Here is a 27,143-nt window from a genome sequence, read left to right on the forward strand (position 1 = left end):
TGTCTAGCACAGACAGCGTTAAATGAAAATAAATCTGTGCATCAAAATACAAGTCTGTAACCTGGAAGGCACAGGTGACACTGGCAGGGTGTAAGTGTGCCTGTTTTGATACAGCATGACCTAAATGTGTGCCCAGCCTCCCTAGAGGATTTGTACAACCTAGCACTGAGCCCTCTGCCACATTGCCATGGCTGCTGAACCTATCCAGCAGGGTTGCAGAAGTGCTTATGTGTGATACAGACACATGCTCCTTTGGCTATAAAGACTTATTGAGGTTGTTGTTTGGGTTTTTTTTTTAAAAATGTTTTGCCTGTTTATTTGTTCTTCCTTACAGGTGTGCATCCATAACATGCCTGAGTGTTTCATAAGCATAGGAGTTTATAGTAGAGAATGTTAGGGAGGTTGCTTGTCAGGGACAGTTGCTGTGCAAGGTTCCCATGTGTGAACAAAAGGAGGCCTTACTACTGTTTTATGGAGGTCAAAATCAGATGTGAAGATATTAGAAGTTTCCGTTAATTACAAGCATCTGATTTAATGCACATAAGATCTGAGGTTTTAGAGTACTTTATGTATAGCACTTCAGCAACTTGAATGCACAAGTCCCACTGGCTATACCAAAACTGTGAATACACAGTGCCTGCAAAATTAAAATGCAACTGGAATTACATGAAAAACTTGGAGCAGGAATAAAAGTAGCATACATTTTACCAGGGTATTCTTCAGGTGTCTTAATTGTGACATATTCCTTTCTCTTCCTGAAAGTCCCAGCTTCACTTACTATTTTCCATTTCCAACAACAAACAAAGCAGAAATTAAATGGAGAATAGCTTTTTGTGCTGTACAACTCTGACTGTCACCACAGCTGTTCTATTTAAGCAAGGGGATTGTGGAAAAATTAGCACATGATCATATAATTAGTGTCATAACACATACACAAAAAAGGCTGCACGGTTCTGGCATTCGCTAATACTTGAGTACATAGTTTGGCAAAACTTCTGTTGTCTTTGGGAAATGCTGTTCTGTATTTGTCACATAGTGTCATACTGGCATCTATACGTATCATCTGCACTTTTTGCAAGAGATCTGAAGTTACAAAACTTGAATTTGTTATGGTGCATGTTCTCCACATATACTGCAAAAGTGCTTTGGCAGCGGGTCCCATAGACAGTTGGGATTCAGGCATGGCAGGCGCCCCTCCAGGCTTTGCAAGGATAGCTTCTGTCACAGGACAACTGTGACCCTTTATACCCTGTCTCTTCCAGCCTGTCCTTCTCCTAGTCCTCCTTTTCTTCTCTGCCCTCATTCCAGGCTGCTTCTCTTCACCTACTCAGTTTTTCTTCCTTATTTAATCCCTCCAGGCTCCCTATTCCAGTCCTTGACCAATCAGTACTAGTTCCCATCTTTCTGACTCCTCACTTCTCTGGCTGTTTTCTCAGTGACTGATTCTACACTCAGTCTTTGCCCACTTTCTAATATCTACTGCTCCTGGCTGCCATCTCCTTTCTTCAGACGTTTTGTACAATTTTGGTTCCTCCCTCCCTCCCGTTCCATCAGTTCTTGGTCGTAGTACATCAGACTAGCTCTCATAGATATTCTAGCATCTCATCATGCCTAAACAAAACTCAGCCCTCTGGTTTGCAGGTCCACTGTTTCTTCATCTACTGCAGTTACCTTAATGAATCAGTTCCTTGATTATCTTTAATTTCCCTCCTTGATTCATACGCCTATGCTACTCATCAGGATAGTTCGTGTTTCCTTCCCCTACTCCAGTTTTTAGACTGACTCTATCCCCAAACAAGGTCCTTTTTCAAAACTGCAGTCATTCTCGCCTTACTTTTGACCTCTCTGTAGCTAATTCAAGAAACTGTATTACCTAACTCCAGTTTGTATGTTTGTAATTTGAGGACTTTGATTAGGTACAACTTACAAGTTTTGGTAGAACTTACAAATTTGCTTTATCATTGAATCGTACTGTTATGTGGTGTCGGCTAGCCAGAAAGTATCACAATCTCTGACTGTGACCAGTGAAGAACTGTCGACGCAAATGGCTTTGCACACCAAAAGGGCATTATTGAACAGTAAGTTGACAGAAGTCAAGGAGAACTGGCTGTCACAAATTTCCCCACTGAAAGATTTTGAAGAAGGTTGAAGTATTTCCCCAGGTACAGAACAGAATTGTCAGTGATAGTGCTATGACTTGAAGTTTTAGAGAGCTGCAGAAAATAAAGGTTGAAAATAATCTAGAGTACTAAATATTGAGCAACCCCATTAAGAATATATTTGATCATGTCTTTTCAACTTCTGCTCATCATTGTGATTTTATTTATTTATTTAATAGCAAAAGCTGTATATGATACAGCAAAAGCAGGGGAGGCTTTTGATAAACACAAGCGAGGGTTAAGTGTCTGACTTTCCTTGACTTGCTATGTGCTATAAGCATTTGATTGCTGACCACATCTTTGCCCTCAATCTTCAAATGTACTGTGCAAAGTAACCCAAGTCCTGTGCAGAACTCTAGTAGTTAAAATAATACAAATATGGGTTTAAATGTAGTTTGTAATACTTGCCTTCAGTTTTAATAAATGAGAAGTAATTAGTTTAAAATTGGTGCTGTTAAAAAAGAGCAATGGAATGTAGCAGCAGTTCTGATGTGATGTCTTTGTAATAATAATTTTTTTTAAGAGAGTGAGTTGATTGCAATGGGTTTTGAGTTAAGCTAGATAGGAATTAGGGATTTTGCACTTCTACAAATAATACCAAATGCAAGAGGTCTCTTGAGAGCTGGAGAACTTACAAAGTATTAGTGACTTAATCATCTCAGCAGCTGGTATGCTAAAAGGAAATTATTTTTCAAATTACTTTTCCAGGATTGTGTTCTTAAACATTTAAATGTAGATGCACACATGAGGAACAAGGTATGTGTAAATAATCCCAGTCACTTTAGTAAGTGATACATGTATATGTGTGCTCAGGAAAAATGTATGACAGAACTGGACTTGAAAATGCTCTTTTACAGTGCAAACAACAGGAGTGAGGATTAAGTTCCTGCGGAGGGCCAAGGAGGGCTTTCCAAGGATTTTTGATAGGTTTTGATTTAGGATTGATACAGGATTTGATAGATTTGTGCATTGACGTGTACCATAGACATATTTCCATCTCCAGCACTGTCCCTGTGTTATCACAGCCACCATCCTGGTACCACAGAGAAACCAGGCTCTGGGAGTCTGTATTGGTTACTGAGAGGAATGGCTGCCAAGCAGCCAGGAGAGCAGGACACTGGTGTGGCAAGAAGGGGCAGGGTTTATTTTGGATATTGTTGCAGCAATCTGCAGAAAGGAAGTGTTTGTAATAAGATTATTAGAAAGAAGTGTCTGAATAAGGCTTTTAAAAATTATTTTAATTTGGGATCAACGTTATTAGTGAATCTGAACTGCATTTATCTCTCCGGATTATACAGCATGCCATATTTACCTGAATTGTTTTTCTTTCAATATAAACCTTATTAACAACAAAGAATGTTTTAAAGTTCTTGTGAATATAAGCCATCGTTGCATTTTGGAAGGGAAGTAATAATAAGGTACTTCAGCTCTGCTTTAGTTGGACAGGGCTTCTAAACACTCCCTGCTAGTCTTGGCTGGACGTGCTCACTAATTGTTTTTGGGGAGGTAGATTTTTTCCAGGAGACCTTTCAACATGCCTAAGTGAGCAGAAAGGATCACTGTTTCTGAATTCGAAATTTCTTCTGGTGAAATTTACATGACAAAAGAAACCTGTAGTAGTATGAAATGTAGTGGAGAGGGTTTGGTTTTTTTTTTTTAACATAGAGGCATTTCTCAACTTCAGTGTTCTATTAAACTACATGAACTCTGTTTTGTTCCTCTTTGAGAGGAGCTGTACTTCTGCTACTAGTAAAGATCACAGTGTACTTAGCCTATAAACTCTTTGAGAGGAAAGGAAAACAAATAACAGTATTTAAAGCAGTGCAAGTATGAAAAAGAAACTGAGGGTCTGGAAATATTTTGCATTTGTATACCACCTCCTTTCCCAGCATCCACAAGGTTACAGTAATGCATTACAGACTTGCAGTATCCTCATAAATTGTGTATTATTACCTCCGTTTTATTGATGGGGGGAGCTGAGATAAAGAAATACTTGTGCTTTCTCAATTAATGCAGTAAGCCAGTAAAAAAAATGGAAATAGTGTCCCCCTTTTTTGAATCCTAATTGTGTTTGAAGCAAAAAAAGCATTTTTTTTCTCTCATAAAATAATAGCAAAAAATTGAAGGAATCTCTGGCTGTTGTAAACTTCATCCCCATTAAGAGTTCCACTCTGTTTATGTCAGTCTTAAAATACGTTTGTTTAACTTGTTCTCTAGTGACAAATATACCACAACCTCTCCAGGCAATATGTTTCAGCCTCTCACTGTGCTTATCACTAAAAAAGTTGGCTGCAATTTAAATCTATTACTTCTTGTTCATGATGGGCATAGAGAACAAATTACTCCTTCCCTTTGAAAACTGTGACCATACGCCTCCTCAGTCTTCCTGTCTGGAGATTAAACAATTGCAGTTCTTTTGATCTTTCATTGTAGGTCGTGTTTTCTAACCCTCTGATCGTTCTCACTGCTCTCTCCAGTTATCGACATCATCCTTGAAATGTGGTGCCAAAACCAAGGCGCTGCACTCATGGCTGATGCCTTAATAGTACTGAATAAAGCAGAAGGCTTACTTCACTTGTCTCATGGAGCAATTTCCCGTGACACACCAAATCTGATGTTTGCCTTTCCCACCCCTGCCCCCCCCCGGAATGACACTGCTGATTCATACTGCTTGCCCTGTCCTGGGGGTCTGGCTTTCTGCAGAAATGCCACCCCACCTCACATTTGTCATACGTGTGAGCAGGGGCCCTCCCCATCTTATTTTTGCATTGTGCCTCTTCGTCAGTGGGGAGCACTCAAAAGACATTTGGTTTGCCATTTTGGAATTGGGCTATCTCATCCTTGCTAGACTAGTGTTGTGGTTTAACCCCAGCTGGCAACTATACAGCTGCTCGGCCGCTGCCCACCGGATGGAGGAGAGAATAGGAAGAGTAAAAGTGAGGAAAAACTCCTGGGTTGATATAAAGACAGTTTAATAGGTAAAGCAAAAGGTGTGCCCATAAGCAAAGCAAACCAAGGAATTCATTCACACCTTCCGAGGGGCAGGCAGGTGTCCAGCCGTCTCCAGGAAAGCAGGGCTCCACCACATGTAATGGTTATTTGGGAAGACAAAATACCATCACTCCGGACATCTCCCACTTCCTCCTTCTTCCCACAGCTTTATATACTGAGCATGACACCATGTGGTATGGAATATCTCTTTGGGATCAGCTGGGGTCAGCTGTCCCAGCTGTGTCCCCTACAAACCTCTTGTGCACCCCCAGCCCTCACAGGTGGCATGGTGTCAGGAGCAGGGAAGTCCTCGACTCTGTGCAAGGACTGCTTGACAATAACTAAAACATCCCTGTGTTATCAGGGATGTGATCAGCTGTATTTCCAGCACGAATCTGAAATATAGCCCCGTACCAGCTACCATGAGGAAATTTAATTCTACCTCGGTCAAAACCAGCACAGCTGGATATATAAAGAGGTATCAGGAATGTAAAACTGCGAGGCCATCCATGCCATTACTAGTGCAGACACCACCATGAAGCAACTACTTTCCTAAATTGCAGTGTGGACTGTAAAATCATTCCAGGACCTCACCCACCTCGGGTGGTTCAAGTATTTGCTCTCACGTCCGGTTTAATTGTATTCACTTGGCCTCTGGGGGGCGGATACCTGAGCAAAGGGCAGCCCTGTGTCCCCCCTCCTTCCCTAAGGCCCCGTAAAGCCAAGGCGTTTCAATCTCCTGTCATGGCGCCGGGCGGGCTCCGCGCAGTGCCGCCGCCCGGCCCTAGGTGGCAGCCCTGCCGCAGGCCGCGGCGGGCGGGAGACGGCGCCGGTGGCCCGGAGGCTGCGGGAGCCCGCCCGGCAAGGAGGAGGAGGCGGCGACGGCGGCGACGGCCGGCGGGGAGCTCCGGCCTGGCGGGAGGAGGCTGCCCCGCTCTTCCGGGCGGCAGCGGTGCCGAGGGCGGGCGGTAGCCGCGGCTTTGTGCAGGGAGGCGGCGAGTAGGACCGGGGGAAGGGGGGGGCCTGGGATACCTGGGCCCGGCGCTGTCGCTGGAGGCTGGGAAGCGGGGATGACTCTCAAAGGGGAGCAGAGGGGAAGAGCCTCTGGGTGCTGCGGGTGGGGACAGGGGACAGGAATTGGAAGCGAAGGACGTTTTGCAGCTCTTACGCAGGCCGCTGTGTTCAGTGCTGTGACCCCTCTTGCAGGCTGAAGCGACGGGAGGCTTCAGGTGGTGATTGTCCAGATCTGGTGCTTGAGCTCCTGGGCCTGGTCCTGCCCTGCAAAGGAAACATAGTCTGTGAGAGGGCATTTTCCTGACACCAGACGTGGGCTGCTTCCTGTGCTGGGGATCGTGCCTCTAACACACTGGCGGCATGCCTCAAAAGCGTGATAAAAAAGATAAAGAGAGTTTGCACCCTTAAGTTCGTAGCAGATAGATAGGCGATAGCTGTAGCTGTATGAGTGCACTGGAGTTCGCCGACCCAAGTGTAAGCTTGCAGGTTTCCAGAGCTGGGCTGTGAAATACAGGTGCCTTTATAGACTTTTCTCTTAAAAATCCCCTACAGCTGTCAGCCGGTGGCACTGTTTGTTAGATTAAACGATAAAATGGCTTGCTCTCAGCCTGTGCTGGGCAGGTGGTCTCTGGTGCTGGACCTGATGCTGCAGGATCCACTCCCTGGGTGAGATGTGGCTCTCGGCATGCACCTGTGTTCTCAAGTTTTATTTCTTCTTGTGTTTGGGAGGGGTTTAAAGCGCTTTGCAGTGCCATGTCCCTTTGGTGTATTTAAAGGGTGCTTTGATTTTGGGCAGCAGCATAGGTAGTTCCCTCAGCGGCCGCAGTGTCTGGCAGACTCGCGGGAGCCTTCCAGTGCCTGGAAGTGTCTGTATCCCTTTCCCCAATGCTCTGAATGAGTGTGCTGGGTGTGAACGGATACAACAGGATTTTGACTTGAGTTAATGTAAGTGCTGAAAAAAATCAAAAGAACCTGACTTAGAAAGGAGATCGAAAAGAAGTCACTGCTGAACCAGGCTTCTAGTGTGCATGGTATTGCTTCAGGTTCTCCATTAATTTCCTAACAGTCTTGTTAGTCAGACCATTGGTTTTGGGAAGGGGGCTGTTAGAGGGGTTATGGCTACATCTGCTTTAGGAAAGTGTTACGCAGTGGGAGTGGATCTGTACAGTGAATCTAGGTGGTGCTGAGGACCATGCTATATGTGCCTTTCAGGATGCTTTGCTTTGTACTAGCTCTGGTCTGGAGCAGTGGACTGCATGTCCAGTAGTGCCTGGAACACATCTTCCAGTTTAGCTTAATTTGAAAGTAATCCAGCTTCAAACTAGCATGAACGAGCCAGGGTGAAACAATCAGGAGAAATCTATTCAAAAGCACACTCCTCATACAAACTGAAATGGTAATGCAGATGCACCCTGTGCATGCTTTTGTTAATTTATCTTCATCTAGTCCTGCAACTCTTACTCACTTTCAGTACCATTTATGTAATTCACCTATTCCATAAAGTTTAAAGGGACTGCTGGCCCAATCCTTGCTACTTACCTGTGATCAACTGTAATAGAGCAAGAGCTTTCAAAGAACAGCATGTGTCTTCGTGGATTTCAGAAAGGCAGATAACTGCAGCTCTTTCCAAACCTGAGATCAAGACCAGGTAGTGGTTATTTTAAGTGAAAAGAGTAAGATTTTCAGAGGACTCTATGTAAAATATACCACCTCTTCTTTTTTTTTTTTCCTTTATTCCTTCAGCATCAGCTCAAAAAAAAAAAGTAGAAAGTAAGAAAGGTGTAAGCCTGCCTTTGAAACTTCACAAAATCTCATTCTATCACTCTTCCTCATGCTGAGCAGCATTATAACAGTACCTGCAGAATCTACCGCAATTAAACAGTATCTGTACAATTTCCATTCAAAATTTGGAAATTTTAATGTGAGTACCCAGGTTGTGCACATCTGATCCCTGCTGTAAGTACACACACAATGACTTCACATTTTTAACGTATTTTCTTCTCATCATAGTGTAGACACATTCACATAAAAGTAACTTAAAACATGGGATCTGTTTTCATTTCAGAAGTGTGTTTGCATTCTGTAGTGGGGTGAAGAGGTAAGTTATTGTACAGCATTTGCATTCAACAGGGCATGCTTACAGCTCGTGTTGAATTTTTGTACTTGGAACTAGAACTGGCCAGTGGAATTACCACTGAATCACAGAAAGCAGAGATGGAAAAGCCCAGTTAGATCATCTAGCCTTTCTCCTTCCTGGTGTAGGATTATTGTGTACCAGATACTTCAGTGCTTTTTTCCAGTGTAGTTTTAAAAGTCTCCAGGGATATGCCTTGTGTCTCTTCCTTCAGGCAAATATTCCATAACCTTCTGTACTTCACCATTAGAAATCTTTTCCTGAGATTTGACCTAAATTTCTCCTTCCTTAAGTACCTTCCATTTGCTGAAGATTTATTACCTTGAACCATTCTCAGTAATTCCAGTCACTCTTTGATATTGACATCTCTAGCAAGCTGTGTTCTTTCTTAATGCTTTGTCCCTTAATCAGAACAGCTATCTATGGCTAGCCTGTGTCTTTACAGTCTTACACCACCTCTACTTCAGCCTGTAGGCTAATAAGGATTTTTCTTTCCTATATTCGTTGTGCTTACATCTTATGTTCATTTTCTTGAGAGTGACTTTTATGAGAGTGACTTTTTCATGATTAACATGCCTGAAATTGCAGTTTTTCTCCTAAGGAAAATTGTAAAAATGCTGTCATTGGGCACTATGGTTATTATCTTTCAAAGATGTACAGATAGAAATAAAAGTTTATCTCTAATTACCAGGCCTGCAAATTTAGACAGAAACTGTCTCCCACACCACACTAATACATCCTCATTTCAGGGCAAGTTAATAACTGCTCATGCTGCAAAAGGAGCGTTAAAACAAACAAACAAACAAAAAAAAAAAAAAAAACAAACCAAAAAAACCATCTTTCCTACTCTGCTGTGCCAAAACTGCCGTAGTTGTTTTACTTTACTAAGAGCAAAACCTAACAGAGGAAGATAGTTGGCCAAGACCAAATTTTCAGTGGATGTATGGTGAACAGTTCTGTAGATTTTGAAGGTAACAAAGAAAATCGTGCTTTCAAGCAGAAATCCTTGTCATGGTCACCACTGGAACATTTTCTCCAGAAATGACTCGAGGGAAGGGTACGTGGGGATATTGGAGATGAGAGGTGTTTTGAAAGTTGCGAACTTTTGATATTAAAACTGCATCAGCTTTTACAAACTTTTATCTGTCAGCTTTTTGGGGGAAAGGGTAAGAGGCTCCAAACCTGTAACTGCATTTCTGTTTCATGAAGGTTGGATTTAGTGATCAAATTGCATTTGTTGAAATAAGATACTTGTTATTTTTCTGAAGTCTGACAACACTGTTGATGATTTTTCCTAGACTGTCTGGAAAGACTTGCTGGTACATGTATAAATCTTGGTAGAAATTTACCTTTTGTTCCTTTGCTAAAAATGAGAAGCTTCCTGGTTTGTATCTCACTTTAAAAAAATAAGATTAAAGGATTTTGTTGCTTTCACCAAGTGCTCAAAAGATAGTTTGCTGTCTGATAGCTTCCTGACTGGTCAGAGTTTTGCAGCTTGTCTTTAGTCAGGGTTGGACTCTTGTTTCACACACACAAATAAAACCTGAGAAACTTTTAACTGGAACCCAGTTGGTATGTTTGTAAACATAAAATGACTTAGTTGCTATCAAATAATCCCAGCATTTACTAAGCAGGCAGAGGAATATAGAGAACATACAAGTAAAGCAAATAAACAGAATCCTTGCTGAAACAGCTATATGGTGGATTTGCAACTTTAATTATCTTTATAGCAAAATGGGAGTGGGACATGTTTTTATGTGTCAAGACTGAAGTGAAGACGTTTTGTGTTTTAGGCTTGTGTTTGTAGACCTTTTCCTACACAATGGTTTCTCCTACATGAATTATGTAAACATCTGATGGAAGGATGTAAAGAAGATGGAGCCAGACTCTCATCAGTAGTATATAGTGACAGGATGAGAAGTAATGGCCTCAAATTGAAATACAAGAAGTTCCATTCAAACATAAGAAATTACTTTTTCAATGTGAGGGTGACCAAGCACTGGCACAGGTTGCCCAGAAAGGTTGTGGAGTCTCCATCCTTGGAAATACTCAAAACCCAACTGAACACGCCTCTGAGCCACCGGCTTGGAGCAGGGGGCTTAGAGTAGATGATCTCCAGAGGTATCTCCTGACCTCAGCTATTCTGTGATTCCATGATTTGATTGGAAGAGTGGTAATTACAGGACAACATCCTCTGAGTGTGCACACTCAATTGTTAGTGCTTTGTAACATTAGGTGTATGAGAGCCTAAACATTTTTGTTCATATGTTAAGCTTGTTCATAGTTAGGAGCCTAAGAATTTTCCTTTAGCAAGCTGCAAATTACCTGAAATGAGAAGGTCAGCTGAGCTCACTCTTGCTCAAGAAAACATTCAGAATGAACAGTCAAGATTAGAATTTTATTTGAGGTGTGTGAGCTTGTCCTTGAAGGTGGGAAAATGGAAATTTGGATTAATCTTAAAGAAGACTACTAACAAATAGAGTTTCAGAAGGTTATCAGAAATTGAAAAGGCAGAACAAAGAAGTAGGCACTCCAGCTGTGTATGTTTATGCCTATGTGGCCTCTCCTGCTATTTCACCACGTCGCTCTCTCATCATTGACACGAGGTCACAATGAGCGTGTAATGCTACCAAAGTGGCATTGTTCATGTGTGCACTTTTCCCTATGCTACCTGTGCGACTTTCATAACCTACAACCACCTTTACAGCAGTCAGAATCTGTCTCTTGCGTTGGGCGGAGCACGTCTTCCTCCAGTTCTCTGCCAAGTATGTTTCTTTGTGTACACCTTTGTGTACCTCAGGCTCTTGGGTTTGTATTCTTCTTTTTTCCCATTGCTATAGAACATATATGCACCCTTCCTAGCCCTGTGCTCTGCTGTGGTGTGCATTTCTCATACCTCCATTCTTCTTTCCTCTGCCAGTTGCCTTAGTGGAAAGTGAAATTTACGCAGTCTAAGTCTCTGAGATCCCACTCCAAGTGTTCTGGTTGCCACTTTGAAATCATGCAAAGTGGAACATGCATAATAGAAGCATTCAAAGGAGTAAAGTTGATTCACCAATAACCGAGCTCTTTGAGAACATTTTTTTCGTTGTACATTCTCCAGTAGCAAAAATGGTTTAATGTTTATCACTTTCCTCTACATCCATCTGCTCATTCATCCCTCTTTACCACAATTTGCCACCTTTTGGTTCCTTCTTTTGCCAGCCTTAATGGGATCAGCTGGGTCAGTGAAGTGAATCAGGATAAACAGAGTGGGCAAGGGCAAACAGTGGAGGGCGATTTCTTAAGCCTATTTTAGTACCAAAGCCAATATAATGCAAAACTATAGCCTGAGAAGTGAGGAGGATGATGCCCTGGTGGTGCAATAAGAGGCGGAGAAAGGCTGATGTCTGTGCTGTACAGCCAATGCTAGTGCAAAAGAAAAGTACAGCGTGAAAGCTGGAGTGTTTGAGGCATGTTTACACCCATGGGAAAAGTGCAAACAGTGAACCTGACAGGATTCCCATACAGCTATGTGTTATGGCAGAAAAACCCATCGTGACTTTGGAATGATGATTTCAGTTGCTGTTATGACTATGTTCCTCCATCCAGGAAGGAAGGAAAAAAAAAAAAAGAAAAAAGAGGTATAAAGACCAAACCCGACTATCAAAATTTTTCACTCACAGAGTGTAAAATCCATTCCGATCATATGTGCTGTGCTTCTAAATCACTTGGGCACTTCTGATACTTTCATTTACTGTTATTAGCTATTGCACATGGATGCAGCCGATACTGGTGCACTACCCAAGAGCCCTGATTGTATATGCCATGGGTTTATGGGGCACTTTGTATTCTCCTGCTTTTCCAGAAACTTCTGTTTGTGAAGCCTCATGAGAGCTCCCTCTTGTACTCCTGTGAAGCTCAGCATCCTGTAACAGAAAAGCAGGGTGATTTCGTTTGGCATGGAATTCTTTCACATGAGCTGTTATCTACCTGTCTGTGCAGGTTAAGTCTACAGTTCCATATGTAATACAGTTTTACTATCTGAATGCTATAATTTTGTAACCCTAACACGATGTAAGGGTAAGAATGCAAGTTTTGTTGTCCCTCGCAGGTTTTTCTGTTGTTTTGAGCAAAATGTTCAATGCATCTGGTATTGCTTTCTTTAGGTATAAATTTGATTTGAAGAGATAGAGTTCATCAGCGCATAAGTGTTATGTGACCTTAGCGCTACGTAACTGCAAAACATTGTTTGCCAGTTTGCACCATCTGTATGTACCTGATGTCCCCGAGTCTCAAACACCTCAGGACACCGATTCGGTTTCCCTGGTGGTACGAGAAAGGAGGAGGGAGATTGTTGCTCCCTGTTAACTTTTACTACGGGAATGCGGGATCTTGCTTGGGGATGTCCACATAGCAAAACCTGGGTGTTACGGTCTGGGCAGGAAGGTGCTGCTTGTCCTGCTCTCAGCAGCCCTTGGCAGCTGGTTGTAATTATGCACTGCAGCTTCAGAGGAAGTTGCTGGCTGTGGGGAGTGTGCAATGCTTGGCTGCGGATCCGCTGCTTTTAAGGGTACAATGGAGATAGAGTAAAAAACAGTGGCACAGAGTGAAGGGGAGGGTGAAAGCCTAATTATCCCCCACTTGAACTAGCTGCCTTGTTAAATCATTACATATTTCTGAAAGTCCCTTGATAGATGTATATCCTAAATGAAGTCAGATGAGGGAAAGGCTGTTCAGATGCCAGGAACTCGAGCCACAAAGGACTAAAACTTCAGTAACAAAAAACCCTCTAAAACTATGTGGAAAACTATTTATTATTTATTTTACTACTCTCTACAAAAAAAAAAAAAAATTAGACCGATTTATGTCTCTTGGAAAGAAAAATTACATTGAGCTGACATATTGCAATGACTATTTTTGGTCTTACCATTTAAAATTATAGAGTTATAAATAGAGCAATGCAAAATGCAGCTATTTTGATTCTCACTGGGGTTCACACAAACATTTTCTTTAGTTTCAATCATTGGATTCATCCCTCCACTCAATGCTGATTCTGCTTTGAATGCAGAGGATTCCTGATTTTTGATTTTTAAACAGCTAAATCAATTTGGAGTTGAAGAGTTTTTGCTGACTCTTAAGGTATGCATTGTTCTAACATCACCTTGTAATTATCTCAAGCTCGCCAAAAGAACTGCGGAAATTTCTGGGAAGGCGGCTATAGTCCTGGTTTTGCAATGAAACCCAAAATGAGGCAAGTTTTGTCTGGCACTGGACGTTGTAACAAAAGCTCTGGTTATAAATCTTGAGAAAAGAACATTTGTAATGGAAGTGGTCAGTGAATCCTAAATAGCAACAGAATGTGTTGCTATGAAATGTGTATACCTAGAGGGGAAAAAAAATGATCCCACTCTTGATAGAAAAGCAGCAGCTTACTCAGAGCTATTCTGGGATGTCAGAGTCAGTCATCAACTCCCTGGTCTGTGGTTGCATCCTTTTAAATTTTGGCCCCTCCAGGCAACCGTGATTTATGTCTTTAGCAGACGAAGCAGCCAAGGTGCATAGTAGAGAGAAGATGTAAAGGTGGGCAAGATTATCTGCTGTGCCGGATTATATTTGGGAGTACAGCAGAACTGTGACCTGGGTGTGGGGTTGTTGGTTTTTTTCCCTTTGCTCTGTTTCTCAGATGTAGACACTTCTTGGGGCCATCCAGATAAGTTATCTTATGTCATGAACTGTCTGATTAATTCAGGTGTTGTCTAATCACATCAGCAGTTCTTTCAAACAATTTCTGTGCTTCATACCTCATAGTTTAGTGCTGTATGTGGATACTACACGTAGTTAGGCAGCTACAGCTGACTTGAGTCTCGGGGACAACTCAAGGTTATTATGGCTGCTTTACTACCAGAGGATAGTAGAGGATATTAAAACTAGGATGCTTTGGACAAGCTTCTGAGATGCACTTTCCTGTTTAAGAGATGACGTTTTTTCATTCAACAGTATCTAACACCATGAAAGAGTACCAGAATTCATAGTATGAAATAGAGTATGCTGCAGTGGCAATCAGAGATTTTGCGTAGCTTTTTTTTTTTATTCCCTAATTTACTTCCCGTATTCTCACTGATATTTTCCCCAAGTAGAATTAGGAGGATAAAGAAAATAGCTTTAATTTTCTTTAAAATTTCTTGCCAGATTTTAAAGAGCTTGACATTTTAACATAAATAATGATTGCTGTTGAATGAAGACTATTTTTCTGAAGCCTGAAAAATCTAGGGAGTTGACTAAAACCAATGACTGTGGTGTAGTTATGACCCTGAGCTGGTGACCTTTCGACCACAAAGCTAAGGTGCTGCTTGTGTAGAAGTACCTGTATCTATACAGGCTTCCTAGAGAGGTGGTCGATGCTCCAAGCCTGTCAGTGTTTAAGAGGCATTTGGACAATGCCCTTAATAACATGCTTCAACTTTTAGTCAGCCCTGAAGTGATCAGGCAGTTGGACTGGATGATGGTTGTAGGTCCCTTCCAACTGAAATACCCCATTCTATAAAACAAACCAAATCGCTCCAGTTTCATCCTATAACCCTTATTGATTGCCTTAAACTGTTCTTTTTAATGGCTACAAAAGAGCCTGCTGCTGGAAAAAGTTATGACACTAAAGGTATTGTGAACAGGTCTGTAAAGACTTGCACAGCGAACAGTGACCAACCTTTTAAAGCACCTGTATTACATGAGCAATTCACGCCGCACTTGAGATCAGATTCATTGAGCCATGATGCTCTTCAAAGCTAGTGAAAGTGTCTTCAGACCTTTAAGGCAAAGTACGAAGAATTTCTGGATGTGCTTTCAGGCATCTTTTTGTATTCCAGCATCAAGGAAATACACAAAGCTATGCATCAATGGTATTTCTAGTTCAAAGTCATTGCATACCTCAGTGTTTAATGCATTTATCCTTACAAGCCTCTTGTTGATACAAGTGTAGAATTATGAGTTGAGCATTTAGGGGTCTGTGATGGGTAGGTGGATTTAACCAAAGTAGTGCCTAACAATTATGCCATTGTTTCTTTCTCTCACTTATACGACAAATTTGTAAAAAAGAGTATTATGTACTGCTCATGGACCAAAGTCTACTTTAATGTACTCGGTTTAAAAATACGTACTTTTAAATATCAAAAATTATCTAAGAATAACTTCGTTGCTTTCAGTAGAATTACTCCAGAGAATCCTAACTCCAAAGCCCATTGTGGCTCCAGATCTTTCTTAAGGTTGTCCTAGATCTTGTCTTTTGCTTATTCAGACCAAGAACTTGCCACTGTTCCCATCTGATCATGCATTAGGTTTCTGTGGAAATCAGGCTGCAGAGGGAGAAGGCTGATATTGATATGAAGACAAGATTTGGTCAAGACCTAGGAACTCAGGAGTACTCCGACATCTCCCAGCCTATATATTGTCAGGTTACCTGTGCAGATGGGAGGGAAAGAGAGGAGATCTGTAGCTCATAAATCTGTATTTACTTAGGTGAATAAGTGGTCTAATTGTTGGAGATAAAGAACTGCATGTTCACATCAGAGCAACAAGACTTATTTTATGGCAAAAGCATAAGTGTGACTTTATGTACTTTTCTCAGGCAGGTAGTACTATTGACAGTTTCACCCAGAGACATCACCTGTGGTGTGGGTTTTGCCAGAGAAAAGTGATTATATTTAATAACATTTCCCAAACAGTAAAAATGCGAAAGCAGACATTTATTAGCTGATACCTTGCAAGAAATTAACTCAAAACTGACATTATTTTTGAGTTATGAAGGCTCAGAAAAATACCTGACACTACAAAACCTCTTTGGCACCTAAGAGCTTAAAAAGAAGGAGGATATTTTTCCCAACTTTAAAAAAAATAATAAAATGCTAAAATGGACTAAAACCTTTCTATTAGAACATGTTCTTAAGGTCAGCTTTTAAACCTGTAAAAATAGGGGGTTAATGTAAATGGAAGCAGTGACAGTTTTTTAAATATAGGAACAGTATGGATGCTGACAGAGGTTTATAGTGTCTGAAGATGATGAGAGTTTTTTTGTTTGTATTAGACGTAAATGTAATAATTTGAAGATACAGGAGAAAATCTGCTCTTAATGGTGGAAGTAAGTAATACTGAAGAAATGGTCTGAATTTATTTGATATAATACTTTTTTTAATAACTATGTCTATTAAAGACATCTGCTGAAAGTCCGTAATGCTGATTTAATAGGGAGAAAAAAATAACAAAGTTCTTTAGCAATCCTGTCGTCAGTTTAATGTTATGGACTGTTAAAAGAGGGTTTATATATGCAACATTATTAACTGAAGTTCTGCTCAAATTGAAATCAGGCCCACAAAACTTGCTTTTCTGCAGTACATGCTAGGTTTTTAAAACAAGTACTTAAAACTATACCAAGAGAATGAATATATTTGGACTTTCTTTAAGATTTTTAAAGGCAATCAGGCCAGGCAGAGAAATATTTCTGAACACCTATACTCTTGCTTACAGTATGTGACCTCTCTAGCAATGTTAATGTGCAACAAAAAAATGTAAACTTCCTATACTATGTCATTACTATAACTAGAGAAAAAAAATCCGCCTCCAAAGTGACTGAATTACAATTTGTAATAACACACCCAATATTTTACACTGGCTTTGTCAGGGCTGAAAGATACGTGTTGCATTATGAGAGAGATTGAGGACAAAAGGAGGTGGGAACAGAATCTCAAAGATCATGGTCTGGAAGAAAGCTTCCTTACAGGAATTAAATAATTCAAATTAATCACTTTGTTGCCTAACTATGATTGGCGTTGTTGTAATTTTTTTAAAAACTTAAATTGTAAGGATTGAAGTAAAGTAATAAAACACATTGTATTTTTATAGCTCGAATTTGGAGGGGCCTCATGTTTTCCATGCCTGTAGCCTTGATGATTCTTTTGGCAGCTCTGCCGGTGATAAAAGAAATAACTCACCACTGTCAGGGAATTTGGCTGTTTCATCATTGACATGAGAGGCCAGCATAACTCCATGGTGATTGCTGTCTAAATGACTTATGTAGTTTCTTCATATACTTTTTGATTGAAGAGTGATAACTCAGGCGATGAGTTATTTGGCATCAGCCACTGAGACAATCTGTTTTCTTTTTATAAATCCTACGGCACCTTTCAGCCACCCATTTTTAAATAAGACTATGGTGGACTAGGTTCTAAAGTGCCCGGTAAATTTAGCCAAAGGATGGTTAAATTAGATTTTACTGTCATTCTTTTGCTTTGTTTATTTTTTGTTGTTAAATTATAGTTCTTGAAGGAGTATTGATAAAATAAGAGGTGGGCTAAAAGACTGCCTTTATGTTACAACATAGGAGTATGACAGGGCATTTCACTCCTGGTGGTAGTGGCACTGTCTCTTCCCAAAAGCAGACTGCGTTGTCACAGAACCCAGAGAGGAAAAAATACACTGACACCAGCCCAACTCTATGCAGAAGACACGTCCAAGAGGAGGGAAAAGAATAATTAAAAAATTTCTACAATGAAAAAATTTCTATAACAAATCACAACTCAGAATATTATTAAAGATTTAACTATAAACTACCATTGTGCAAGGCAGAAAGTTGTTGTACATTAAAGTTAGTATAAAACGGGTTGAATTATGCTGTAAAACTGACAGGATTTCATGCAAGGTTTTGGGTGGAAGCAGAAGCAGTTTCCTTGCTGAGTACCAAAGACGGTTAGATTTGCTAGAGTTTTATTTGCAGGGTTGCCCACATAACACAATGACTGTAGAGTGCTAAATACGATCTGAAAAGCTGCAGAGGTGATGGGGGCTTTAGACATCCCCTTTGTTAATATCTACTGTAAACATGCTGTTAATGTTTTTATTAAAATACACCAGTTAAATCTTACAGAAAGAGTTGCAGCCAATATTTATGTTAAACCTATCAGCCTCTTGTGTTTCTCTGTCTTGTTTTCACATTTGCTCTTTTTTTTAGACAGAGCAGTGAGTGAAAGGTGTAAAGGAGTTTACAGTATTTATACTGCAGTAACGCACAGGGCTCCAGTCAGAATCCATGTCCTTTTGAGGCGGATGTGTAAACAAATGTAAGGACGTCGTTCCTTCTTGAAAGTGTGTTTAAAAACCATCTGCATCAGACATGTCTTGATTTAGGTCATAAGCGAAAAGATACCACCTTTTTTCAGTTCCATTTCAACTTTGCAATGACAGTGCACCATTGTATGGTTACTTTCAAAGAATTCTAACTATGCAAAGTTTAGTATTTGTCCAAGAAAAAAAAATATACATAAGGAGAAAAAGTTAATCACAGAGCAGTTGTATGTACAGCCTGAGTCAAAAGACTATCCACTGTCCTTACTGAGATAGTTCTGTGATTGTCACCTGGGTTGATTTCATATGGGTCTTGGGTTTGAATCTAATAGTCACCCAAAGCCAGTGAGAAGAGGATTATGACAGATGAGGCGTTGTCATTCTTCACTTCTTTCTCACTCTTATTTTTATCCATTTCTATTTTTTTCTCTTTCATGTGTATTTATAGGTTTTAATTTGTGTTTGCTTATTGTTCAGAAAGGGCTCCTTCATGGAAAAGAGGGACTCGCAGTCTTCCTCACTGTCTAGAAACAGACTGACTTTTTGATTCTAAGCAGCACCCCGGAATTCATGGTGACAGGTGAAGCAGGGCTGCTGGCCTTCACAAAATGTAGGGCATGTTTGAGAACACAAAGCTGCCTGCTGCACTCAAGTGGGCAGTACCGAGAGCACCTCCTGTGGATAAGAAGACACCGTGCATTTTGAGGAGTAGGGTTCGGGAGCAGCCCATTGGTGTGCAACCATCCTACTCACAGTAGTGTTTCAGTGACTGCTCCATTGGTGCCATGATGGCTGCTACATTGTGCTTACAGTAGATCTTGCCCTCTATTCCATTTTTTACTCTGTCCATGTGTGTGTTGCACGAAGGTCCAAGCTTTCAGATCTGAATTTGCTCTCTGTGATTCTGAGATTCAGATTTATTGCTGTTTGATTTTTCAACCTGACAAAACCTCACTTTTATTTTCTAATTCATATTCACTTTTTCTCCACAGCAAAATCTGCCAATCATGGCAAATTACATGAATGATTCTGTGGAGGCTAAACCAAGATTGCTGAACTCATTTTCATGCATGGCTAAACATAGAATTGAACCTCATGCTCCAGAAGTGAAAGGTTAGTGATTTTAGATAATTTTAAAACGATTGTACAGGAGTTGATACAGCTACAGTCAGTCTACCCTAATCCTGTTGTTTGTTGACTCTGCCCTTGCAGAGGCACTGCTTTCTGTCAGTGATAAAGGGGAGACATTGCTTTCAGTGATGCTGATTCAGCAGAGCTAAGAATCAGTAAATTAGCAGTGACTATAAGGGAATTTTGAATATTGGTGGAGTACCAAACTTCTATTGTTACTGTGTCTTGGAGATGAAATTCCAATTAAGTTACTGTACCAGGCAATGTGGGACAGATGGCAGTCCTCTTTCTGAGTCACAAGACAGAAAAACGGGGAAACTGTGTATCCAGTTTTTGGCTTCTCAGTGTCACCGCTATAAAATTACCTCAAAGAACCATATACAAATAAATAAGTCTATAGAGCTAGTATACATTCTAACGAACTGTTTGTTTAGTAACAAAATGATGTGGACAGCTGAAGAATAATTAATTCTGCCAATTCAGTATCTTTGCTATTTATGGAATGATACTCTATATTCCTCAGGTCTCTTCTTGATTTTTTTCTTATCTGCACAAAGTTAGATGCTTTCATAAATACAATATTCAAGTTGATTAATTTTCATGGATCATGAGGTGCACATAAAGGTATCTAATCCATACAGCAACTGAATGGTGTGATACCGACAGAGAAATTGAAGAAGCAGCATGCTATTAAACACCAAAGAAACCCCACCAAAAAAGCCTTTTTTTTTTTTTTGGCAGCTGGCAATGTGCATAGCTACACTTGGGACAAAACTGGTAAGATGGGGTTAAAGGGAGTAACTTCTGGGTATTCCAGCTTGAGATGATATGCGGCACAGAGCTTGACTTGGCATCAAAGCATTACTAAATAGAACTACATCAAGTATGTGAGAGTACTGGAAGAACTGATAAATATTACCCTCTGGGTAGTGTACAATTCAGCTTTTTCTTCTCTATGGAAGGGAAGTCTGTCACCCTGCTTTAACTGATAATTATGAATGGCTGGTAGAGGTCAATTCAAAAAAAAAAAGCGTCAAGCTTCTGGTGCCACACTAGCTGAGGCAGCATGTGTTTCCTTTTCCAGAAAGGAAAGGTAGATTCAAAAAAACCACACTAAACCTGTAATGAAAAGGTACTACCTTCCTATATTCTGTCATTTGCAGGTCTTGACAAGACAAATTGGTTGTCTAGTGAAACACATAATTCTAACCCCAAAATTAATCTGTGGTTAGTGCACTGACCTAGAAATCAAAATACCAACATGCAAGTTACTGTGAAAAAATGTTGGACGCCCTAGATAGACCAATATGCAAAATTACTGTGCCGACAGGTTATCTCCTGTGAGTGAGACATGCAAAACTAAGACACTTTTACTGAGTTCTGGATTAATAACATAAATTTCTAGAAGAAATGGTAGTCAGAAAGGTGAAGAGGAAAAGGAATGACTGTACATCTCATAGGACAAGAATTAGGCCAAAAAAAAAAATCTATACATGTAGGTTTTGATGCTACACCGTGGAAAAATGAAAAATGCTGTTATTTATTTCCTATTTTATGGGGTACTGTTTATCGTCGGTGTTCTGATGCGGAGATAGTGCTTTGGTATTCTTGGCCTGTAGTGCTGGATTTCTCTAGAATAGGTACCACGTGAATCATGGGAACACCCATGATCTCAAAGCCCCAACAACATGGGCTGTGTGTTTATATCGCCTCATTCAATTAGAGTGCTTTGTTGAGCTATTAAATGCAAACCAAGCTTAATAAGCTAATGAAGTTACCTTAACATATCTGTTGCATGAAAATCATGCTATGTTACATTGTTACAAATATTTGTTATATGCAGACAAAAGTGGGCCTGAAAATAAGGATGTAAATACCTTATCTGGGCACGTTTACCACATAAAATCAACTATAGCATGATTTGAAAGCAATGCCCCTGATAGTTTGCAAAGTTAGTGGTTCATAGTAAATAAAGGAGATGCCAGCATGGATGGCAGAGTGAAATAAAGAATCATAGGTACTGTCTTTTGGCAATTCAGTGTTCTGTGGCTCATCATTGCTGTGCGAAGAGGAATAGTGATGCTTAGAAGGATTTGAGAGCTACATGTAATAAATGCTAATTATTATCCACGTACATTTCAGGCAAACTCAGAAGTGAGATCAGATCCAAGTCTGATCCACTCATGTCTGGTTATATCTGGGAAGAACCAGAAGTCCTTTCACAGTTGCTTCCCGGTTTACCAGCCCCATCTGCCCTATATTGCAATTTGCTCAATTATATAAAATGAATACATACACACACACACGTATATATATATCCATATATGCATATATATCTTGCTGAACACTAAGACTGCACTTCAAGAATGACATAACACTCTTGGATTCAATATCTTTGGGGAGCAATAGAGGCCAAAATGCCCACCATTGTTGTGTTTGCTTCTACATGGGGAGCTATGTAAAAATGAGAATGTTTACCAAGAATAAACAAAGAGTGGCACCTAAGACAATTAAATCCATAAAGGGGGTGCGATGACTACAGAAGGACACCAAAGAGGAAGAGGACAGGATTTACTGGACATGCCTGAGAAAGTAAAAAGAGGTGGTTGTGGCCAAACAGCAAAGAGAGTCTGTTGGAAAGCGGAAGGCGTCCTTCCAAAAGCCAAAGACACATCTAAATGAAAAAAACAAAAAGTATCATAGACACTGACAGACATACTGTTAAAATTATTATTAGGCAGACCAATGATGAGTCTGATACCTAACTAGCTAAGAGAATCAAAAATAGTTCAATATCCTTCTTCCAGTGCATCAGGAGGAAAAAAACATTGTCAGTGAGCCTGAATATGACAGGGGTATAAAATGAATTCTCAGGGAGGACAAAGTCACTGGAGAGAAGCTGAACCATTTGCATCCTTGTTCACTGTGGAGGAAATCAGGGAAATTGTCCTTCCAGAGCCCTTTTGGGGCATTCAGGGAAGTCTGCAGGGATGTCTCTGAAACTGAAGTATCTGGAAGAGGTAATGGTACAAATGGCAGATGAATACAGAAGAATCTCCAGGATCTGAAGGATTCACCTGAGAATTCTAAGAGAACTCAGGGATGAAATATCTACTAATAGCTGCATTTAACCTCTCTTTTCTATATTCCTCAGTACATGAAAATCGTAAGGTGTCAAATGTGATGTCAGTCATTAAGAAAGGTTCCAAGAGTGTCCAGCAAACTAAAATTTGATATCTGTTCCAGGTGAATGAGTAGATATTGTAATAAGAGAGAGAATTAGTATCTACATGAACAAATATTATCTAATCCGTGAGAGTTAACAAAGCTGTCTGACTTCTTTGAAGGAGTCAGTGATATGTAGCATCATCTGACCGATACAGTCAACTTGGATTTCAAAAATACTTTTGACAAAACTTTTTATCGAAGTGTTTCAGGAAAACCAAGCAACATGAGAATGTCACTGGCATAGGAAGGCAGGTGCTGGAATGGATGAGAATATGATTTGAAAGATGTGAATGGTGGGTAGGTCATCACTGGATGGAATTAAATGGCTGGTTCTTGCACAGGAGGAAGATCACTAGTGAAATTCCATACGGCGTCTATCTTGGGACCTGTACTGCTCAATATATTCTTAAATGACCTGGAGAAGGGAAGTGAATCAGTGAGGTGACAAAGCTTTGCTGATGATAGGAGGTTATGCAAGGTAGTAAGGACAAGGGAGACTGCACAGCTTGCAGAAAGGTTGACTGTACAATAAAACAACAGGTGCAATTGTAAAGTGCAGTGTAGATAATTGTGAAGTGACACATTTGGGGAAGAATAGTCCTATCTTCACATCTTGGATCATTGGGCATTGGACTAGATGACCTTTAAAGGTCCCTTCCAACCCAAACTATTCTATGATTCTGTGATTTCTGAGCTGTCGCAAAGGTCTTCAGGAACAAGATCTTTGGGCTGTGCTAGGCAGTTCCATGAAAATATCACTTAGTAGTAGTTGAAGGAAAAAGAAAAAAACAACTCAGGAATTATTAAGAAGCAAATAGAGAACAGAGAGGATTATCATGCTTACTGTTCAAGTGCATGTGCTCCTGTAAAAATCCAGTGTTTACAAACTTGAATACTGCATACAGTTCCAGTCTCTTTATTTTGGACAGGACATAGTAGAACTGAAAAGTATTCAGAGATTACAAGGATGATCAGAGATACACTGTGACTTCCATTACAACATGCAAGGAACTCCTCTGATCCACTGAATAGCCAAGAATCTTCATTTGGAAAAAAACATGACATAGGGGGACTGTAAGAAGAGGTCGACAGAACTGAGAGGTCCGGAGAGAAGTGGAGTGGGCTTTTCACTGTCTCTTCTACTACAAGCACGAGGGATATCAGAAGAAGTTACTAAGAGCTTCATTTGGAACAAACCAGAGGAACCAGTTCTTCAGACAGCCTATGTGGACCTGTGGTACTCTTCCTCAAATGATTTTCTGGATCAAAGAGTTTATAGGGATGGAAGGAGAGACTGGAAAGAACCTTGGAAGGGATGCTGTAGAGAATACTAACTAGATTAATCGTATAATCTAACTTGAAAACATTTGAAGGCTGGCACCCAGTATGTGCTCCATGGATTACTGTGGAAGATAGAGCTCCATGCTACATGGCCCTGTGGTCTGAACCAACGCATAAGTTCGTATGTAACCTTCTCATTATAAACCAAAGTCAGAACTAAATAAATGAAGTTATTAACAGCTTAAATATATTTATAACTTTCAAGCTCCCTAAATAATCATAATGTTATGAAAAGTTAGGATCAGAAAGAACTTTAAGAACTCACCTAATCCATCACAATGGCAAAATCAATTATATCTGTGTCCATACTGACAAATTTGTCTAACTTGTTCCTAAAGCTTTCAGTGATGGAGACTCAACAGCCTCCATAAGTAATCTATTTAAAGTCTCACTATTCATACTATGAGAAGGATTTTTTTCCTGTCTAACTGGAATCTAATCAGCTGTTGTTGGCTGTGAACCATTAGTTAACTGCAAGCCTGAGCTAAGATGGGAGGCGTCCTAGACTTCTGATGAATGTTGTCTAGTAACTTAAGTGACTCTGGAAATAGCCTGAACGCAGGCTTGGTTTTTAATGTAGCTAGTAGTTACTGGGTTTCGTATTTTGGCTAATATGACCAAACATGAACAGGGATCTTTTCTGTATCTTTTCAGGGATTTTCTTGTTATTTTAATGTCTTATCTCTTTAGCATTTTCTGGCTTCAGGTAAACTTTCCCTCAGCAGTCTAAATTGAGCATATTTTGACTTTGCTTCAGCAAAGACTATTTGAAAGGTGTGTCTACAGAAAAAGTGGAACAAAAAGATTTCTTTTAAAATATTACTGAAAAACAGCGTGTAGTATTTTCTTTCTTTTCTATAAGGTCTAATTTCTGGGTTTGCCTGTAATTTACTGAACAATATGTATTTGACGTGAAATGTTTGAGCTGTCTTAAGTGATGCTACTCAGTTCATGTAAACTCTGCTTCTTGCAGATGATTGCTAATTGCGTCCCTCGTTTTCCAGGTACCTGACTTGAGAAAGGGCTCCTGCCTAGCAGAAATGCTAAACTCCTACAGATTCAACTGAAGTTGATGTGGGCTGTTCTTGTAAAACACAGTGTACCTTAAATTGTTTAAGTCTTTTAAAAAATCAGCTCAAATGAGGCATTTTAGCAAAACCTTTTAAGCTCAATTTCTTTGTTTCGGTTTCCAGTCTCTAACATGAGTAAGAGCACTGTCCTCTCACTTGCAATGAATCGTGAAAATCAGTTTATTGGTACATGTGAAACAGTCAGGAGCAGTAATGGTGGCCGTTCTGAGGAAATGAATGTCTGTGAACGGGGTTTGAATTAGTAAATAGATACGAGGTGATACATGGAACAAAAAGGGAAAAATGTATTAAATAGCTGTTCACTGGTGAGCGTTGACAATTCTGTGTACAGAATGAAGCAAACATCCTGTGGAAAAATAGTGTGTAAGGGTGTATTTGAAGACTTCATCATACTGTGGATTGCGCAAGGAAGCCAAATAAAGATTGCACAAGGGCTTTGATTTTGGTGGGTTTGAAGTCATTGACTGCAATCTCAGTGATGTACTTTTAATATAGGTTCTTAAATGTATGCTATATATTTGTAGATTGTAAACTATAGCAGTTTTGATGAAACAATGGTGATGTTGGTCAGCACACTGGCACAGGGAGGAAAATACAGTATTTCTCTGTGTTGAAGACTGAACTTAAAAAAAATGACTGCTGTGGAAAATGACCCTTTATTTCTGTTTCCCTGTGATTTAAGAACTTATAAAAACGTCCTTGTTTACATGTTAAACTTGATTGGTTACGCCAAGAATTGCAGAACAAGTCTCCCATATGAATCATCAGTCTCCCATATGAAGGAGGATGAACCGTAGTTTTCAATAGGTTAAGGCTGTCTTCTGGCTCAGAAAATTCAAAGTGATCATGTTCGCTCTGAAATTCTTATAAATGGCTGACATCTAAACAGCAACTGCCTTGGAGGGGAAAAAAATAAAATAAAATTCCCCCAGCTGCTTCCTTGTCACCAAAGTTGGCATTCCATTTTATTGATGAGGGATTTTTTGTTGGTTGCCCTGTTAATTCAAGCTAAATGGAGATGGGGCAGTCTTTACTGAGCAGACTCGGTATAAGAATGGCTAAAGACATTTAAGTTCCTTCATGTATGTTTCTAGTGTAAGCTGCAAGGAACCCCCAGAAGCAGCTCTCTGGGATTTTTCCTAGTGTCTTTTCTTCTCTCTCTTTCTCGCCCACCTTCACCCCCCTGGCTCCTCCATTCCAACCCCGTTATTCTCTTGAGATCAGTGTGACAGATCAAAGGCTTAGATGGGGCCTGTGCCTGAGCAAGGATTTTCCTTTCCCCCCTTCAAGCTCTCTCCTATCTCTCTCCATGGATATCTCCTACAGCTCTTAGCTCCAGAACCAGATTTTCAAAATAACAGAAAGACATACTGTGGTATATTGGGACCAATTATCTTAATTCTGCTTCCTAAACTAGGATGTACTTCAATAACATTAATCTGACAGGATAGTGCGTGGGTAACTGCCAGTTCATGGTAATCACTTTTTATTTAATGTTCTTCTTGTGACCGATCTATAATCAGGACAGGAGAGAACAAGTACACATTTTTCGTTCCTTTCCAGCCCCGATTCAGCAGAGTTACTTAGCAGGGTGTGTGTCTCAATCCATGTGCCTATCCTGCTGCAACACCTTGCTGAATCGGAGCCTTCAGTGTTGTTCACAACTGGTAAGATTTTGTAAAAATTCTGACTTGGATTCCCTATGTTGTACAATTTTAAATGTGTAGCCTAGAAAGTGGGTAGTTTTGAGGGTGTTTTGGTTTTGCTTGTATTTACACATAGTGATCACTCCACTTCCTGCAATGCCTTAAAGCTCTGACTTTTCTAATTTTAACTTGCTTTCTGATTTTCTTTGTTGCTTCCCCTTCCTACCTCCGTTATTTTGTTCTTCTCTTCCTTTGCAGCCTTCATGACTTTTTCCTTAACTATTTACAGCAACTTTGTTTGCTTCAGACTCGGATC

General features: G+C 40.2%; 1 protein-coding gene across 4 annotated transcripts in view; it reads left to right on the top strand.

The window, feature by feature from the left end:
* The window catches only part of MAML3 (mastermind like transcriptional coactivator 3), a 319,248-nt gene that overhangs the window by 37,504 nt on the left and 254,601 nt on the right, over positions 1-27,143 (top strand). Inside the window, exons 1-3 of one of the 4 annotated variants that reach the window (XM_063336888.1) lie at positions 16,172-16,411; positions 18,278-18,386; positions 19,383-19,503. The exons of 1 other annotated variant lie outside the window; for it this stretch is intronic. The gene's annotated coding sequence lies outside the window, so the exon portion shown is untranslated. Of the gene's footprint in view, positions 1-7,544; positions 7,561-16,171; positions 16,412-17,889; positions 18,387-19,382; positions 19,504-27,143 lie in introns of those variants that run through there. 2 more of the 4 variants (XM_063336889.1, XM_063336887.1) reach the window with 2 other exon arrangements.

This window comes from Chroicocephalus ridibundus, chromosome 5 (assembly GCF_963924245.1).
Source record: "Chroicocephalus ridibundus chromosome 5, bChrRid1.1, whole genome shotgun sequence".
In the NCBI taxonomy this organism is placed as follows: Eukaryota; Metazoa; Chordata; class Aves; order Charadriiformes; family Laridae; genus Chroicocephalus; species Chroicocephalus ridibundus.